Source organism: Topomyia yanbarensis, chromosome 3 (genome assembly GCF_030247195.1).
Source record: "Topomyia yanbarensis strain Yona2022 chromosome 3, ASM3024719v1, whole genome shotgun sequence".
Classification (NCBI taxonomy): Eukaryota; Metazoa; Arthropoda; class Insecta; order Diptera; family Culicidae; genus Topomyia; species Topomyia yanbarensis.
The window spans coordinates 357,308,225-357,327,971 of record NC_080672.1 but is presented as its reverse complement, the minus strand read 5'-3'; the positions used below and the strand labels follow the sequence as shown (position 1 = coordinate 357,327,971).

Here is a 19,747-nt window from a genome sequence, read left to right as displayed (position 1 = left end):
CATCGCTAGAGGCATGACTGTTCATTTCAAAAGTGTCTGCGATGATGTTGAGGAATTTTCATTTCATATTGCGAATTTCGAATAATCTACCCCCCTTGCATTGGATTAACATGAGAGAATACCAATACCGAAGGTGAATTGACGTTTACTGTAACACAATGTATACCCAGCGCTTCGCACAACTGCACATACCTTCAGTCTAAAACATCCACACCAAACCACTTCAAACGAGTTTTATTAGCGTTGTAGCACGTGACTTTTCGCTTCTCTGTCTAGAACGATTGGCATTCATGCGAGGCATACAAATAGATTTAACGACGGGAATAGTTCTTTTCACCTGGCAATTTGCTAGAAATTTCGTAAGGAACTGCCGAAACACTCTAGCTTCCCGATTTGATCCCTGGACTTTGAAAAAAATCGAAGTTTTACCATGAATCAGCTTGAAAAAACCATAGTCTTTTTTCAATTCCGGCTGATCATATTGAATAAGCCATCTTGCATCGTAGAACTTGAACTTCATTGCATGAAACTTCCTGCTAAACCTGATTTCGAATCAAGACCTTCCTCACGAGTTCAGCACTGTAGTCAACCGACATTTCCGAATCAACACCATTCGACCTCAACCTGAATGATGATCGTTTTGGCAAACAATCAAAACTCTGCACTCTCCTAACCTTTAGCTGTTTTCCCTTGGTTACCTCTACCTATGCGATATGTTGATTTGCACTCAAGTATATTCACCGAATTCTACGTCACTTTTTGACCCACTGACTGATAGCAAACCACCAATAAGAAGTGACGAATCCGTTACACGACGAACGTAATCCGTATCCCAAACCACCCAGTCAGCTGATAAAACTTGTAACCAAATGTCGTCACAATAGGTTCCCGTCAATAACCCAAGCTACGAAATACTATCGATCTCGAAGAAACCGGTATTATACGTAAGTTTATAACACTGCACGGCTCAGAAAAGTCGAGATAACGATTCCGCAGCCATTGAATTGCTTGACATCCGCTTCGAGAAGGTACCGACCGGGTGGTTGAGGTACAAATCAAACTGAACCATAAACAATTTATTTTTAAATCGCCAACGGCTGCGATTTTCACATTCACGGCCGGCGAGTCGGTACAGTACGGTGACAAAAAACGTGCCAAATTTGCTTCTCGTGATTCGAAGGTTAATTCATTACATTTTGAGCAAAACTATTTGGATTGTTCTGTTGTCGCGATACATATTCAGACTCGGCGTTCAGAACCACACGAAGATCGACGTTGCACAGATCTCAAACGGTTTTTGGTAGTCATGTTGACGAAACGAATATATTAAAAGTTCACGGACCTGACCGGTTGAAAAATTAAGATCGATCTACGACGCATATCCAGTTTGCTTGGGATGAGAGATAACACAACTTGGTGTAAATTGGATGACGTCAAAAGAGACGGTTGAAGGAGGAGATGATTCAAACTGTTCAGACTGAAGAAATATTTGGTTACATAATAGGAACCTAAATTTTCACGGTTCTATTTCACAATGTGAACAATTACGAACGATTCTAGGCGATCAGCAGATCGAACTTGGTATCTAACGCAATGGAACACTTCGACATCACGCACCTTATCTAACAGCCGAACACTTTTGATAACAACAGATTTCCCAATCTGTTCTGGGAGGGTTATGCAGCGTTGCTACTTTTTACGTGTACACGCGCGACGGCAGATCGAGAGCGACTGAAGATTCGCGCTACGGTTGAAGTAGCTTTAGACAGTATTGCACCTACATACACACGAATACATTCTGGCATCCGCAAATTCAAACACCGCAAGCCCGCTAGCGGCTTGATTCACGTGGGAATGAAACAATAAATCATACGGCACTTTTTTTAAATGTGTGTTCTGGCAATTTTGAGATGGTAGATGTAAATGTTCCCGTGTTAGATATTGCAGCCAACATTAGCAGATCAGTTTCTCGAGCTTTTTTTTTCAAATTGCATGTGATCTATTTTAATACATGTAACAAAACATCTCATGAATTTTTTTTATTAGCGATATGATTTATTTATATTGGGCGGTCACACCTCCACGTCACTGCCCGAATAGAAATCAACAGTAAAATTTACCTCAAATTATAAAACAATAACTTATATGAATATTGTGCTGTTTCTACATTGTTTGATATGGGTTCCTTAAGTAGATTAGCAATATGCGCCACAAAAAAGTAAATTTTACTGTTCAACGGAGAAATGAAATAGTAAACTAACATTAAACATGTTTTCGGGAAAAAGTGCTCGACTCTTTTAATATTGTGCCAAATTATTCCCGCTAAAGTAAATTTTAATATAAAATTTACTTCGTATGCGGTAAATTTTGTACATTTTGCATTACTTAAAAAACAAAATTTGTTTCTGTACATTTTCATTCGGGTCATCACTAAGCGTCCAACCAATAACGACAATAACTAATCTGGTACCTAATTCTACTACCAGATACTGAGGCTGTGAACCATTTGGCGATTTTTTTAACCTTTAGTTAAAATTTGACAGTTCGAAAGTTATTTTCTCTTGAATGGAAAAATTTAACCGAGAGAGCGAACCATTTTTAAAGTTGACATATGGATAGTTATTTAGAATTGACAGCTGCGATGACTACAAGTTGGTAGAGGTGTGAACATTTGTCGATATTTTAAAATTAGTTTTTTTCGTATTACATTAAGTATGACAGTCATAGTCTCGAAAAGTAAACATCCACATCATGAAATAACCCGAACAAATCTTAACACAACACGTTATCATTTCTATCTTTATCCCTTAATTTTGTATTGAAAAATATTGACAACCTCAATTAGGTACAGACAATGTTTCCACCTTTTTATTCTGCATCATGGGCAAAATTTTAACCATCGAGCTGTCAAACTTAACTATCGCTCTGTCAATTTTAACCATGCTTCAGAGTAGGGTTATTTTGCAAATAACTTTCGAAGTGTCAGATTTTAACTAAAAGTTAAAAATTTCACCAAATGGTTCACAGGATGAAATCGAAACGCAAATTTGTTAACTTACTTTACTCAGAGTTTTTAATAGTAGAGTTGCGTAAAGAGGATTGGCAACATTGGACCAATCATTGGTCTTTTTTAAATTTTGGCAACCTTTGATTTTTAGTTAAATTTCAAATGACTTCACCCGAACGCTTCAGTTAGAAGTAAACTTTGCGCATTTAAAAATTTAAAATTAAGTGTTTAGTTTTATTTTGTAAAAATCAGTACGATAAATAACATCGTATAAAGAATTTAAGCTTTTTCTGGTTCTCAACTGATCCGCAACTAAGAACGAAATGCATTGATTTTTGCCGCTTGTCGTTTGATTGGGGTGTGACAAAAAACAATCGAATTTGCAGCGTAAGATAAATTTGAATAAGTACATATGTATAAGTGGAATGCATACACAAATCTGTCAAAATTTTAGCTGCACTTTAACTATGAGAAATACTTTCATATTTCTACTGTCGGTGGAAGATTATTAACATTACCCAGAGCTGTTCCGGTGTTTGAAATAGTGCCAAATTTGAATATCAGTGAACATATATTTTTTTAATAATTGTCATTAAGCGAAATATTCCTGGTTTTAAATAATGTTAATATTACATTATTGAATTTTTTCTCATAATTATAATCACATAATAACGATACTCCCCACACATTCGAGCATTGTTATTCTTCGTGTCGTGTTTTGAGTGTTCAATAGGTAGATTTGCTTCAGTCTTTGCGCAACTGTTCTTTATAAACTGTGACTTTACTATAGACGAATTTCGCGCTAAATCGTGTTCCGAGTTGGCAGCACCCTTTCAGATTGTAATGAAACTTTCTGTACATGAAGACTTTGTCACAAAAAGCCACTTTGCATATTTTGTTTTTACAAAAATGATCCAGACTGTCTTTTGAAAAGGATCAAAATTTTACAATCTTTTTCAAATGGCTATAGTCAAAAAATGACAAATCCTACAAAAAATGTTGTGGGAGTGATTTTCAAAAAATTAGTCAAATTTTTGAATAAAAATATTGAAAAAAATCTTCGTCTACTCCCCACTGAAAAAAATCGATTTTAAAAATTTAAAGTCGATTTACTAAAAAACCCCATCTTTGCTTTGGATGAGAATTTGTTCCAAGATAGGTAATTAGGGTTTCTATGCCTATAATAGACCCTTTGCGTATTATGGACCCCCTGACGCTTTTTTGTCAATTATTCCTCATTAATAACTGTTTTTAACGTATACTGTTGGTTACAGGACAGCTTTAAGACTTAGACAGAAATTAGAATGTGTTTTTTCACCATAATTCATTTCAAAATTGATATTTGCACTCAATTTCAATCCAGTGCAGCATGAAACAGGGTTTGTAAGTAATTGTTTTACTACTATAAAAAGAATACTTCGCTCTGATGTAAATAAACTACGCATGAAAAAGATATTGTTTTACTGGTTAATACCTAACACTAACACAATCTTTTGCGATGTAGATCTAACAAACTAAGACAATTTAAAATTTATATTGAAATTCTGGGGGTCCATTATGGGAACAAGTAAAACTAGGTATCTGCGCATTATGGACCCCTGACACATTAATATAACTAGAAACTTGTAATACCAACTAATAGAATTAAAAAGAGTTATCAACATTCTGAGGATTCAGTATAAGATTGATTGAAACCATCGAATTGTAAATTTTGCAGCTTCTCAGTATTGGATCAACAAAAATTATGGTTTCTACACCAATTAATAGATAAAAACTAATAACAGTAGGTACAAATACATGAAGGCTGCTATGCAAAAGTTCATTCGAGCGACTAGAACCATGTTCTGGCAATAAAAGCGTGCAGGCAATGTATATGTATCACGCTCTACTGTGCAGTATCGCAGAGTATATGGAAAAAATGGCCTGAAGGAACAAGAAAAGGTCCACGCTTCCCACCATAGAAGAAAATAAAATAGTGACATGGATAGCCCGAAAAGATTACCTAATAACCACGAAAAATTAAATTCTGGAGTAATACTTTAGCAAGTTCGTCGTGCACAGGTTTGCAGAATGATTGCAACTTATTCACTAATATCCTTCTATTGAAAAGTAATATAATAAATATACTGATTTAGAAAAAAGGTGGTGCTAAACGTTCAAGAAGCTATACTAAAATTTGATTATACGGAATACTAAAATAAATACCGTAAAATGAAGCATTGATTACTGTTTCGAATAACTCGAAATCGCAATCAACGAGCTGTAATTAATTTCATTTTTAAAATAAGATAATATAGTTCGAAATCTTGTATACATTGCATATATCCAGGCAATTTCATGTTCATTATTGTTATGTCCCAAAATAAAACAAAACTAAAGATACAAAGTACTTTTATCGAACTTTTTCTGTCGTTTTTCTTTTGTATTTGGTATCTTTAAATATTATTAAATGACAAAATATTCGTTGCCTTTAGACGCTGAACACGTTTAGAGCCGACTCGTTAATATTGCAAATGCTAGTGGAGTAACACTGTATTGTTGATGGATTGTCATAATTCGACCACCAATCAATTCAGACAATTGCCAATTACAATTTTCGCAAACTTGTGTAAGACTTTCTATAATGCAGACCTCATCACTTTACTCATAAGCGTCATAAAAATCACATCGCTTGATATAAAAGTCATGTTTGCCTTTGAAATCAGCATCAGATCAATTAAAAATTTAATTCATTAGTCAAAGGTTTCGAGTGCCATTGAAATATTTAATGAAAGGAAAGAATAACAAGATTTTGTTATTTTTCATATTTTATATTTTTCTTAAATTGCTGTGCTAAAATGACTCTTGATATTACCAGAAAACTGAAAAAATACAATTTTATGTAATAATTGTTGGATATGCGTATAATGGACCCGGGTCCATAATGCGCATATTCGACCCTGGGTCCATAATAGGAAAACGGGTCCATTATAGGGATACCAGTTCGAAATATCGAATTTTACTTAAGGAATCAAGTTGAAATGCTTTAAATTTGCATTATATTGTTTGAAAGACTTGGTATCATCAATTGATAGAATATTACATTAAAAGTACAACTGGATTTATCCAAATTCTTTGAAATTGTTAGCACCGTCTACTGAGGGGTCCATTACTAGCACATTAACCCTATGTTCCCCATCTACCGTCGAAAATTCAAGTTGGGCACTTTCAATGAAAATAAAAAATATTTGAAAAAAACTTTTCCTTGCCTAAACTGATTTTTTTCAGCGTTTTTTTATCGAAAAACAAACCAATGAAAGTCATAATTATCTCAGAATCCAATAAAACTCAGTTTGTGAGAAGATATTGTCAAAGTTAGCAACTGTGTATATTTTTATTAATCTAGAATCCTATTGAAGAGTTCTAGAGAAAATTTTCAATAGGACGTAAGTAACATTTAGAGCCTCTCTTTGTTTACTTTCTCTTTCGTTTATTACGACGTCATTACAACACTAATTTTCCAGTGCATATCGGAAGCCCACGGTTTTTACTAGAATATTATGCAAAGAGTAGAGTAGTAAATGTTGAAATGTGCGAGTAATGACCCCAAAGAGAATCTCTCATTGTTACTTACATCCTATTGAAAATTTTCTCTAGAGTTTATGTCATTAAACAAACATTCTATTATTACTTCTTTATTTTCTTATTTAGTTCTGAGGAAGGATCACGTGACAAACCCGTTAACGTACAAATGCTTGAGCCCTTCGCGGCAATTCACGGCACCTACACGCGCGATCTCTCATGATAACACCCCAGTGATCAGGTGAACGGCTCAGCGCGCATAAATTTTCAAACGCATGCTCAAGCGTCAACCTAACAACTCTCGCGCTCGCATGATCATGAATCGGTTACTAGGTCCATGCCTTCAATTAAACCAATTAAAAAAATAAAGCTCTCATATCCACTGGGCAACATGTTCCATAGCGACATGATCGGGAACTTCAGTGGTATGGAAGATCATATTTTCTTTTAGCATCTAAACCGTACACCGAAAACTAAGTATCAGATTCACGGTTCGTGCGCCATCATCCAAGAACACACGCGAATATGCTAAAGGCACACGGTTATAAAATCGAATTTATACACTCGAAGTTACATACACGTTAGCACACGCAACATACAAACGCAGACGCGATTAAACACTTTAGCGTACAAAGGCTCGAGCCCTTCACGATGATACACGCGATCGCAAAATCTCTACGCCCGTACATGTCTGAACCGTACAATGAATATCACATTCAGAATCGCGGCCCGCTGCAATTAGCCTTAATCAGTGTTTTAGTGGGCAACGTAGCCTGTCTCGTCTGCAATTGTAGTGTGTGATGCTGACGAGGAGCCCTTTTGAGAACCTAGCTCTACAACTCCAGTAGGACAACTCTTGGAAAAAAGGATTTTTAAACATTTCATTTCCACAAAATTGTTGCCATCATAGAAATACACCATTTTATTGAACCGAATAATTTGATATATCGAACAGTTCTTGAGTTATTCTCATTCTGTTTTAAAAAGTGCCTACCTTGTGTTCCCTTGTAAACCTAGGGTTTGCGGTTTGACGGTATTGCAAACATCATCAAGCACATTGCGTGCATCAGTGCTAAAGAACCTCTGGCAGATAATTGTTTTAAGATGGTTACTGCATTACGCCTCGATAGTAATGCATCGAGGAGACCGAGTTTATGGGCCTTGTTCATGTGTGGAGTTTTTTCATACTCCACACATACTCAAACGACCACTGGTCCGTGCGCGTTGGCGTGGCCGACTCGCGGGTCGATGTGTATTGACTAATTTTGTGAAAATCACTCCTACAACATTTGATTTTAAGCTAATTTTTTGCATGAGCACAAGTAGTGTCTCCAATTTCGGATTAGCGTCAATCTGGTGCACAAGCCAAGGTTTTAGATGATTTATGCATAAACAAAGACAGGTTTCAAAGTAGGATTTTTTGTCGAGCTTGAGGGTAAACAATCCTGATATACACAGATCTACAAATAAAACAAAAATTAGATTAACTATACAAGTGTTCTAGTAAAGGTGTTAGGTTTAGCCAATTAGAGTACAAATAGAATTAAACGGTTAAGTATACTTTAAAAATCTTAATTTTTGTCGAGAGTAGTCCTACTGGAGCCGTAGAGCTAAGTTCTCGGAAGGGCTCTCCGTCAGAATTACACACTACAATTGCAGACGAGACAGACAATGTCGCACACTAAAACTCTGCTTAAGGCCAATTGCAGCGGGCCGTGATTCTGAATGTGATATTCATTGTGCGGTTCAGATATGTACCGGCACGATCGCGTGTATTATCGCGAAGGGCTCGAGCATTTGTACGTTCAATTGCGTGTGCGTTTGTATATCTACGTAACTTCGTGTGTATAAATTCTATTTTATTACCGTGTGCCTTTCGCATATTCGCGTGAAGTGAGATCTTCCATATCACTAGAGTTGTCGGTCATGTCGCCATGGAAGGTGTTGTCGAGTGGATATGAGCTTTATATTTTTATTGGTCCAACTGAATGTATGGACATAAAACGCTAGGACGGAGGGTAATGATTTCCGGACACAACCGATTTATGATCGCGCGAATGCTGACGTCTGTAGGCTTGCGTTTGAGACCGAGTTTGCAACTTCGTAAGTGCTAAAACGTTTATCTTATTACCGGAGCGTTACCAAGTTTGCGCGATCGCGGGCGTATGTTTGCGTGTTGATCGCGAAGGGCTTAAGCGCTCGTATGTTAACGTATTTGTCGCATGTGCTTGCGTGTATGTGACTTCGCCTGTACAAAACTCGATTTTGTAACAGTGTGGCCATTCACATATTCGCGTGCGATCTTGGATGGCCACGGACCATTATTCTGATAGTTTTCGGTGCATGATTCACATTCTGACAGGGAGTGAGTTACACCATATCACTAGAGTTCCCGGTCATGGCGCCACGGAACGCGTTGTCCAGTGGATATGAACGCTATCTTATTTAACTAATCCAAGTGAAGGCATGGATCTAGTCTGTTAATACCAAGGATAGAAACTTCCGGAAGTAACCGATTCATGAAAGAGTGAGCGCTGGAGATACGTTCATCTTATCACAGGTATGTTATCATGGATGGTCGCGAAGGGCTCAAGCATTTGTACGTTTATGTGTCTGACGCGTGTGTAAGTTCTATTTTTTAATCGTATGGCCATTCGCTTGTATTCTCAATAGACGGCGCGCGGACCATGAAACTGGTCATTAATTTTTAAAGTATGGTACAGATGCTAGAGTACCGGCATGTGTCCCTGGAAGTGCAAAAGGACAAAGCATTATTTGAAGATGATTGAAATGGTCACCGAATCTTGACATTTCATTTACGGCCCACATAGTGGATCGATGGATATTAGGTGGGATTTCCTATATACAAGGGACAGTTATGCGTAGAACGGCAGTCTACGACACGTAAGCAGCGAGATGTTTACTTCAAATTTATTTTTCTCCGATTTTGTGTAACTCCGTGTAGTAGCAAACAAGATCCAGGTTTGATTTAATCTATACTGTTGCTTGAAATTACTAGCAAATTCAATTGTTGGTTTTTCAATAGTTTCAACAAATATTTCGTTTGAAGTAACAAAATCATGATAAGTTTAACCTAACAAACAGGTTCGAAGAAACAAAAAATATCTTTGATATTAACCAAAGGAGAAAACAATTCAAATTTAGTTGAAACCAAACAAAGATTCTGTTGGTTTTTAACAAAGGGAATAGTTTGATCTTACATTTTAATTTTATTTTGTTTCAACAATGTTTCTATTTAAAATGCAAACGGTAGTATTTGTTGAACTAAGCCAAATAGATGATGAGCTCATTTTCGCCATATTTCTATTATAACCCTACCCATTTGAAGCCGTTCCATTGATTGTAGGCCGAAAAATTAATGAATTAGTGAGTCACCCTGCTTAGTATGGTGAAGATAGGCAATTTACCCTACGTGCTTTCGAGATACACCCGTTTCTACAATGTAATCTACAGGTTTTCAGCGATGTGTTACCCGAGCTTCAGCTAAACAAACGTCATTTGCACTGAGATCTCGGCAAACGCTGATTATTTAAAACATTCGCCAAATTCTGGATTACGTCGTTGTTGCACGAAACCGACGATATCAGTAAACCAAAAGACAAGGTTTCGGTTAAAATTCCTCATAAGCAAACTAGAAAATTTGCGCTTAGTACCAAGACATGGCGACATCAGTCGGAATGAGCCAGTTGTTAAGGCGTGTGAATTCCAAACATCAAAAAAAAAAGTTTTTTCGTAGGCTAATAGATTTTGTATGCATTTTGTCCTACGTGATAAACTTGTGCTATTGCTAATAGAGGGATGACTCAAAAGTTTTGCTATCACGGATAATTGTTGATAAAAAATGAAGAGTTGATATATGGTTTATTTTAGTAAGTCTATTGATAGCCTCCAATCCATATATCGACACAGATCTTTCATTAGGGCCTAAGTCGCAATGTACTCAAATGGAGAAAAATCAGTTTCAATATTCGGCGAAGGTTTTCTAAATGTAGTTTTTATTGTAGGTATAAATTACTTTATGACCGTGTTTTTCCGGAAGCATTTTTCGTTAAACCTTATGACAATATAACAAAGAATTTAATTCCTATGTGCTTTTAGTGGGTAGAAACTAAAAAAATGCTTACGCCCAATTTGCATCCCAGTCGTGATTTCGCCCTTCAGCAACCACCATTTGCGGAAGGGCTAAACCATGTACATAATTTTCAGAAGGGCGCGGTAAATGGGCTAAACTGACTCTGTCTTGCTGGGTAGGGCTGGGTAAATGGGCGAGCTTGACAGTATACTTTTTAATAGGGCTCAGCAAATGGGCGCATAGAAACCCAATGTAATAGAAAGGGCGCGTGAATCTTTTCTTCAAATTTCATGAAAATATCTAAATATTCGAATGTTTATGTGCAACAACTATCGAGTAGACATGATCATAGTAGATATTACTTATCATTTATATAACAGAATCGCCGTTTATTCTTTTATTTGTGAATAATAACCGTACGCCCGCTTCTGTCTAAAAATGTAAGTTTGGCCTTTATATTCCATATGAGAAGAAGGGCCTAAGTCGAAATCTCGAAGAAAATGCATGTTTCGCCGTTTTGTTTTCTTTAATTATACATCGAACTAAAAACCATTTTAACTAATTTTCACCTCAATCTTGTAGTATTTTTGTTGCATAATGTCGTAATAGCGAAAACGCAGTTTGTGTACATTTGCGATTTAAGCCCTAATGAAAAATCTATGTCGATATCATGGAATAAATATCAATCCTGCATTTAAACTATATTTTCTATTTTGAATCGCTGTACTCGCTAAAGGGACACATATCGTCGCTGTTGTGCTATCTTATGACAAACGTCATTTTAGGGTAAACCGAGTTAGATATGCCACATTACTTGTTTGAAAAATCTCTTCAAAGTGGCGTTTTCAGAATTTTGAAATTCTACTTGGTTACTTAGATACAGCGAGAAACATGATGAGAAATTATGAGTTTTTTGCCTCAAATCACTGTATCTAGGGATTTGCTCAAGTTATATTGAATTTTTAGATGTTTTTATGTGTGAAAATGTCTGAGGAACACAATGGCATGAACATTTTCAAAAGAAAATTACACGAGTTGTGAGAAAAATACAATTTTAGTTTTAAACTGGAAATAAAGGATATTTGGCAACACTGTAACCAAAAATAACCATTTTTTCTAGATTCCCTGACTCATTTCCTTTAAAATGCATTTCACCGAATGTTTATAGACCATATGAACCCAAAGATATGAATAAAAGTTAAAAAGTGATGATTTTTTTCTATGGAAAATTTTCCATGCACGATTATGACACGTCATACAAATTTTGTCATCAATACACGCCTATGGCACGTGTGAGTGCGACTTTTGTTTACATTCATAGTAAAAACTCGCAACATAGTCAACCGATCTTCGTAATATTTGAGAGATTAATGCAGAATAGATAGAAGCATCAATTGTCTTCTTTGGATTGTTTATACCATTTATAAGTTTCAAGATATTCAATCTCAAACTTTAAAAATCGTTTTTCTCGAAATGTGCTAAATGGCGCTTGTCATAAGATAGCACAACAGCGACGATATGCCAATAGTTGTGCTGTTGCTTATTTTTGTATATAAAGTTGTACATCGCAATGATTATTTTTGAGAGGCACAATAACGAATGCAGTGCTCAACTTTGAACAGAAATATTATTCAAGTTAATTATTAAATTGAAATATTATGAAGCTTTTTAACCTAATGGTTCAAGTGTGATCTATGACTAAAATGTATTTCAAAACTATTTGCAGCTACATTTAGTCAAAAATTCACTAGCCCAGCATTTCATTGTAAGAATATTAGGTCATCCACCCTACTCTGTGCATTAAAATGTATTTTTCATAATGCAATGAAAACCCGTTTTTATCAGCCCCCGGTAAATTTTAGGCTGATAAAAACGGGTACATTGGAAAAATCGGGACATATAGAATAATAAAATACAAATAAGCTGGTTTTGCAGCAAGCTCTTGCGCTGTAGAAAATAAGTATGAAATTAAACATAAGAGAAATGAATATCAAATATGAATAATCGATGAAGAATCAAAAATGCCTTATGGAATATTATATCACAGTGAGCCAATTTGACAACTGAATGCCGCTTTAAAAATAATCAGTCGATTTAAATACATTCTTCATTTGGCTAAAAATATACTATATTTTTATGAAACTTGTTTTACTTCTTTGTAGTAGAAACTAGAGAGGCATGACTTCCATTATCAAAATCGTATAGGTCATTGTAAGCAATCAGCATGAAACAGAGGCGTGATTGATACCGAGTGCATGCCTTCAAACACACCTACTGATTAAGCACTGATCGAAGTATGTACGTACTAAAATAATTATACACCCAGTTAAAAGTTATTGAAGTGAATTGTTAATGAAACTGTATGCGTATGTTACTCATGTACAATTCGGGACTAGCAAGTGAACAGATCTAATCAATCAAATTACGTCTGACAGACACCTAACCGGTTTTCCGGATTGCATTTTGTGTACCGAGAGCAACGCAATCTCTTAACCTCACTTTTACTTCCACTCATACCTCGACCGAACGAAGGAAACCCCATGGCACAATTCTTGCGTGCAAAACTGACTCATTGCTCATTTCGACGGCGATTGTAGCAAACCTTTTTTTTGTAATCTTGTCTATTCCGCACTGCATCCAGGTTACTGCCACATTTACAAAATTTCACTCCTTTCACTTTTACGCTGATGAAACTGTTTCTTCGATATCAAAATTGTGATAAAAACTTACAATTTATCTCGAGTTTCTGGCTATTTCTGTCACGTGCAAAAATCAATAGTGCACAAAGCTGTACTGCAATCCTGCACACAGCTGCTCTTCCGTCACTTTGCCCACCACCGTTACATAATTTTGGTGAAAAAACGGAACTTGCTTGAAGCACTACCAAGGTCACGGTTCATTTTTTTCTGAAAACGCACTCAAATTCCACGTCACAGATAGTAATGAACCGTAAACTGAACTTCGTTTAGTAATCTAACAACACTTTCCACCGTTTCCAATGGATAGTGCACCACAGACAGATTGTACCAGTCTGGCACGACAGGCTTATCACCAGTTTTATTTTTACCTCGGGATCAACACAGAGAACTTCTTTCAATGACGGTTGACTAATGAATGAAGAAATAATGCAGTGTGCGCGCAATGAAAACGATTGCTCTTGAAAGCAAAACGTCAAATATATCGAAATCACGCAAGACGTCAACGAGGGGTCCGCTGCTGTTTCCATTATTACTTCGACGTATCGTAAACAAAAAGATAAAGTACTATTGACACGATCCGTCAGTCATCCGTCTATGGCACACAGCACGTCAAATCTAAAGAGACTAGAACAGCAAAGAGACGCCTTGTTCCGTTTGGAATTCCAATTCAATGTCATTCCAAACGAACAAGAGAGTTGTCAATCGTAAAAGTTTAGCATTGTGTGGCATTGTGTTTTTGGAAGTATTGTTATACAATCCATTAAAATTACTAAATGTTTTGAAGATAAAAGCTACATCCTCAAACCAAATTTGTTACAATAGCATCATGTTTAGAAACGCTAACGAGAAAATGGCACGGTTTGATGGGAGAACGAAATTCAGTATGAGGGTTACGAATATCAAAAGATGAAAATATTTAAAATGAAAATCGTTCCGTTATTGTTCTGAATCAGAAAAACAAAGCTAAGCTCTTTTGTTTTCTACAAACTCACAAGACAGGAACACACGTACAAGACTTCAACCACGCCTCTCTTTGTTGTGGATCCGCTTGCAATAAAAAATCGCAATTGTTCTTGTTCTAATGTGGTTTTGCTGCTGTGAAATTACATTCTAGATGAAACCATGTTTTAGCTGGTCGAGAAACTCAGATTCCAGAAGTCGCGGTAGATTTTTATTTTGGCTAAAAGAAGCAAACAGAATGACAAGAAACAAGTTTTGTGAGGCTTGCACATTTGCAGTGTTGCTTGTAAACCGTAGCTTGGTTGCTAGTTGAATTGTTTTCACTGAATTAAGATGGCGTCTCTTTGTTATTCTAGTCTCTTTAGTCAAATCTAGTTAGGAACCATCGATATACCACGTGGACGATTTAGGGGAAGGTAGGGGTCTCGAGAAAGTCCACGCTTGTCCATGGGGTAGGGGTGTGGGAAATGTCCATGTTGACTTTGATAAGAAAAATTGATTTAGAGTATTGTTGAACTTTTACTGATCCATTCTTAAAAGGCGTCGTCAATGTACAATTTTCCATATAGCAATTGTTGATGTGTTTTTCAAATATCCTTTCGTGAAAAATTCGAATTATGAATGCATAATATTTGGACTCTCGTTAATACTAAATAATGCACCTAACAGAAATTATATGCGTGAACTGTTGTTAATTACCATGACTTTTGTTTTCAAATTAGGTTTTAATTTAAAATGTATCAATGTACCCATGGTCCGGGACAACTTTATAAAAATATTATTTTCTCAACATTGCCTAAATATCAGAAAATAAGTTGCAAAGCACATGTACAGTAAGGTGTAAGCCCAAGTGTGCATTTAGATTTTTATGAAAAGCAAGGTTCAATTTTTGACTTTCAGCTCCACCAGGCTCTACTAATTCCTTTTATGGTCCTTAGTAATTTTGCAAATTTTGATACAGATCGGTTGTGCCTACGGACCCTCCAAAAATTTCAAAGTTTATATGGAAATTAGTATGGAAAATCGGTGAACATAGAAAATAAATTCTTAAAAAATCACCTCATCAATCAATTCATGAGAACACTATATATTTATAAAGGTATTCTTCTACTGAACACATTCGTGGAACATTGTAAGTTTGCGAAAATTCGCTGAGAAAAGTTACTAACTAAAGAAGCAGTATGACTGCAAAACAAGTCTCGACAAACATATGATTACGGCCTAAAAGCCAACTGTCAAAATCCACTTTGAATGGAATTTCCGGACAAACCGTTACACGCCAATCGCAGATGTTAGTAGTAAATGAAAGAGAAAAGTTTTCTCTTTCATAAACTGTTGTGAACTGTGTTAGACTAGTAATGGTTTGTCTGGAATTTCCATTTAAAGTGGATTTTGACAGTTGGCTTTTAGGCCGTAATCATATGTTTGTCGAGAAGTGGACTTTATTATTAATCATAGCAACCCTGTTTGAATTGCTCCATCGTAATACAAGTGTAAACTAGACCTGCCACACACCGCTCTCGTATGGCAGATACAGTTATTCAAACAGGGTTGATATGATTAATAATAAAATCCACTTGTTTTAAAGTCATGCTGCTTCTTTAGTTAATAACTTTTCTCAGCGAATTTTTACAAACATACAATGTTCCCCGAATATGTTCAGTAGAAGAATACCTTTAGAAATGTATAGTGTTCTGATGAATTGATTGATGAGGTGATTTTTTAAGAATTTATTTTCAATGTGAACCGGTTTTCCATACTATTTTCCATATAAACTTTAAACTTTTTGGAGGGTTTTTAGACACAAGCGATCGGTACCAAAATTTGCACAATCACTAAGGGCCACAAAAGAAATCAGTAGAGCCTGGTGGAGCTAAAAGTAAAAAATTAAACCAGTCTAATAGACATACATGAAACGCCAATTTTCCGAAAAACTTCCGTAAACCCACATCAAGCCACCCCGTAAAAGTTCCCTAACATCTTCTTCAAACGACCAAGTCATCCACCCTCTTCAGACCCACCCCTCTCTCATCTCAATCACCATCACCCAGTAGGCATACCAAAACAGGGTGGAGGTGGTTCGCTTGTGAATTATTCATCCCCTTCACGCACCCCCCACATGATAAAATAAGTTATCCGAATGACAACATTCAGCTAATGCTAATTAAGCTAATTGCATATTATACATTTTGTTTCAAGTAGGAGCGGATCCAGAAAAAAACTCTTGGTGGGTCTAAAATTTCGATTTTGAAATAATCACTACGTAATACGCAATAACCGCATTTATTAAAAACCAATGAAAAATTAGATTTGAAATGATTTGGAGTTTGAAACGACTTTAAAATTGAAATTAGTTAAAAATTTCTTTACCAATTGAAAATTTTCGACGGGATGTGGACCCCCCGGACCCTCCTCCGCTGGCTGGTTTCAAGTGTTTCAGCGTCGACGCATAGCATTTCAATATTAATTCGTCAAAAGGGCGAAAGTGTTTTTTGTAAACAAACTTGTTCCGCTCATTAGTCTGCTGCAGAGTGGAATTGCATAGAAAATATGCGTTAATGTAAATTTTTACTCTTCGTAGAAGTAATTTCAATTGTTTTCTGCTTTGAAATTATAGTAAATTAAGAAAAACCATCAAAATAAAAGTTTGTTTACAAATCTTATTCGCCCTTTTGCAAATTTAATATGGATTTCAAGTTCGTGGCTATCGATCTATTGTATGTGGGTGTGTGCAAATCGTGCTGAATATGTATTATACATCTCCATCATTATATTGAACATAACTAGCCATGGAATCATAGTTGGGACAAGTGAGAAAGGCACAATTGCACATCTAGGGGGATTAACACATGTTTTTCTGTGATGTGATGCTTTACCATTTTAATCGCTAGTAGGAGGGATTTTCAGAGAATCCTGAGCACTTGCTAATACATTTTTAGATCTAATCTAATCTATGTATAATTCCACCACATAGTGGAATCTATGACCATGTTTCTTTTTACTATATGTTGAAGTTTTTTTTCAACAAACGTAATTGTTTACATACATGACTCGAATTTGGAAGAGTTTTAGAGAGTCATGGAGAACCATCCAACTATATATTTGTCTACATCGGTTCAATTATAGGAGCCCCTTAGTTCAAAAATGCTAAGGTTGTCACCTTCGGTGAATCTAATACTACGTTCACACTACAGAGTTAAAACACGTTTTAATAATTAGCAACAAGAAAAATGTCATCAAGATAGCGTTAAAACACGTTTTAACTCGTAGTGTGAACCATGCATTTTATGTTATACTACCAGAGCCCGAAATTCGTTAGTAAACGAAAAATGCATTAATACATACAATCCCTATGACCTCAAAAAGATTTAGCCAACTATACTAGTAAATATGCAATAAACTACGCTAATAAACATGCAACTACTTTCGAAACTCGTAAATAAGAGAATTTAAGAAATATTTCGATAAATTATTTAGCATTAGTATTTTTTCGAAAATTTAAGTTACGTTTTTATATGGCAAAGTGATACTTAAACGACGAAGCTTACGTTGAACCACGAACTACAATTACACTACAATCCTCACTCAAATAATTAACCTTTTCAGCGGCTTACCACAAATTGAAAGATATCGAGATTTTCGCCAACTTTTCTGAACCGAGTGAACACCAAGAATGATTCGTTGGTGTAAGCAACTTTCAATGTTGTCGAACTGTCCCTTTATTTTGTCATGTCAGTCTACTAAGTTTTGGCAGAATAATGCTGTCAGTTACTTTGAATCAATTGCTAGCATTTTTTGTTTGAACCACATAATTGTTTGGAAGGTTTGTTGATTTTCGAAATGCACAGATAATAAAACTTGTAAATACTTTATTTTGATTGATTGAAAAGGAAATTTTAATTTATAAGAACGAAAAATTCAAGATTAAAAATAAAGAAACAAATTATTGAAACAAACATTGATAATTCTTTTGCGTGTAACAGTATACGTTGAAACCAGACCTACCGAATAGATTTCAAATAGAATTTAACCTATAAACAATCCTGCAGCGTTACCGTTTTGACGATGTAGATAGGTGTGCAATTTCACTTCCCGATTAACCGCAAGCACCAACCACTCTCGCTGTGGAGGGTAAGCCGAACAAACATTGCCCTGTACCATAGCTAACAACAGTGAAGCAGTCAGAAAAGCGTATGCGAAGCATACTGCGGTGTCTTCCGGAATTCTTTGGTGGGCGTAAATAATGCTATTTTTCACCACACTATTTACTTAACTATTATTATTATTATTCAGTTATAACAATCGCTAGCGAGGTTCCAACAAAGGAGCTCTTCTCTTTAATTAAAAGTTAAGGACCGCTGCAGGAGCATCCAGAATTATCACCGGAAGAACTCGTTTGAAACAAACTGATACAAATGATAATAAAAAAGGGGCGGGCATTGCGTAGTTGCCTTGTACGAAGCTCACCTGAGTTCGATTACCAACCCCGAACATAGGGTTAGAGATTTTTCCAAAGAGATTTCTCTATCCCGAAAACGAAACGAATGACCCTTGGGTTAAAACCTCTATAATCAAAAAAGTGCTATATAAAAATAAAAATTGTTCGCCGTCTCACCAGTCCCAGACCAATTGATGTAAAATCCGGAGTCTCCGGGTCAAACCCGGAGGGTGACAGTTCTGAATAGTGCCCAGGGGAGTGGTCTTAGGACGGTCTTAGGACGGCCCTGATGGGATGAATAAGGGCACGTCTATCCTAAATGTAGGAAATTGTCTTCAAAAGTACTATGGCTTGTACATGTAGCATATACAAAATTTGGGAATTACATAAAATCACACCCTACATTTATCTTGAATTTTTTACTCTTTACTCCCGTTATAATTGACATTTCTGGTTTTAACGCATTTGAATATTGATTCTATAACATGACCAATAAAGCGAAAATTCCATAACAAGCAAAAGCAATTTGCACAAAGCAAAAAAAATCATAACTCGTTCAGCAGCTCAGTAGTGTTTTATTTCTTTTTCTGCTTGTCGTAGGTTTGCACAATGATGTACCACCTTTCATTGAGTGACTTCCGCTGCTAGAGTTTCAATTATTGACAAGACAAAAGAAAATGTTGCAAATTGTTCAATCATTTGCCAAAGAAATGATTATGAGATATGCTTGCGATTTTCTTTCTTCTGTGAAATATTTGAGCAGCAATGTAGAACTGTGATGAAACAAATATGTACAACACAAAAAGTTAATGACTGTTGTCAATGTGGGAAATGTTGATAAACAGTAAATAGATTGATAAATTGATCTGGAATGAGTGGATTTTCTGTATTGAATACAACGAATGTTCATAAGAGTTAAACTTATAAATTAATTAGGCTTATACAAATTACAGCGCGTCTCCACTACGTAGTAAACATATTAATCAGTG

General features: G+C 35.9%; 1 protein-coding gene across 4 annotated transcripts in view; it reads right to left on the bottom strand.

The window, feature by feature from the left end:
• LOC131692259 (2-oxoglutarate dehydrogenase complex component E1) overlaps positions 1 to 1,775 on the bottom strand; it is a 39,029-nt gene extending 37,254 nt beyond the window's left edge. For all 4 annotated transcript variants that reach the window (XM_058979217.1, XM_058979215.1, XM_058979216.1 and 1 more), the window contains exon 1: positions 1,618 to 1,775. The gene's annotated coding sequence lies outside the window, so the exon portion shown is untranslated. The remainder of the gene's footprint in view (positions 1 to 1,617) is intronic.
• Between the last annotated feature and the right edge of the window lie 17,972 nt (positions 1,776 to 19,747).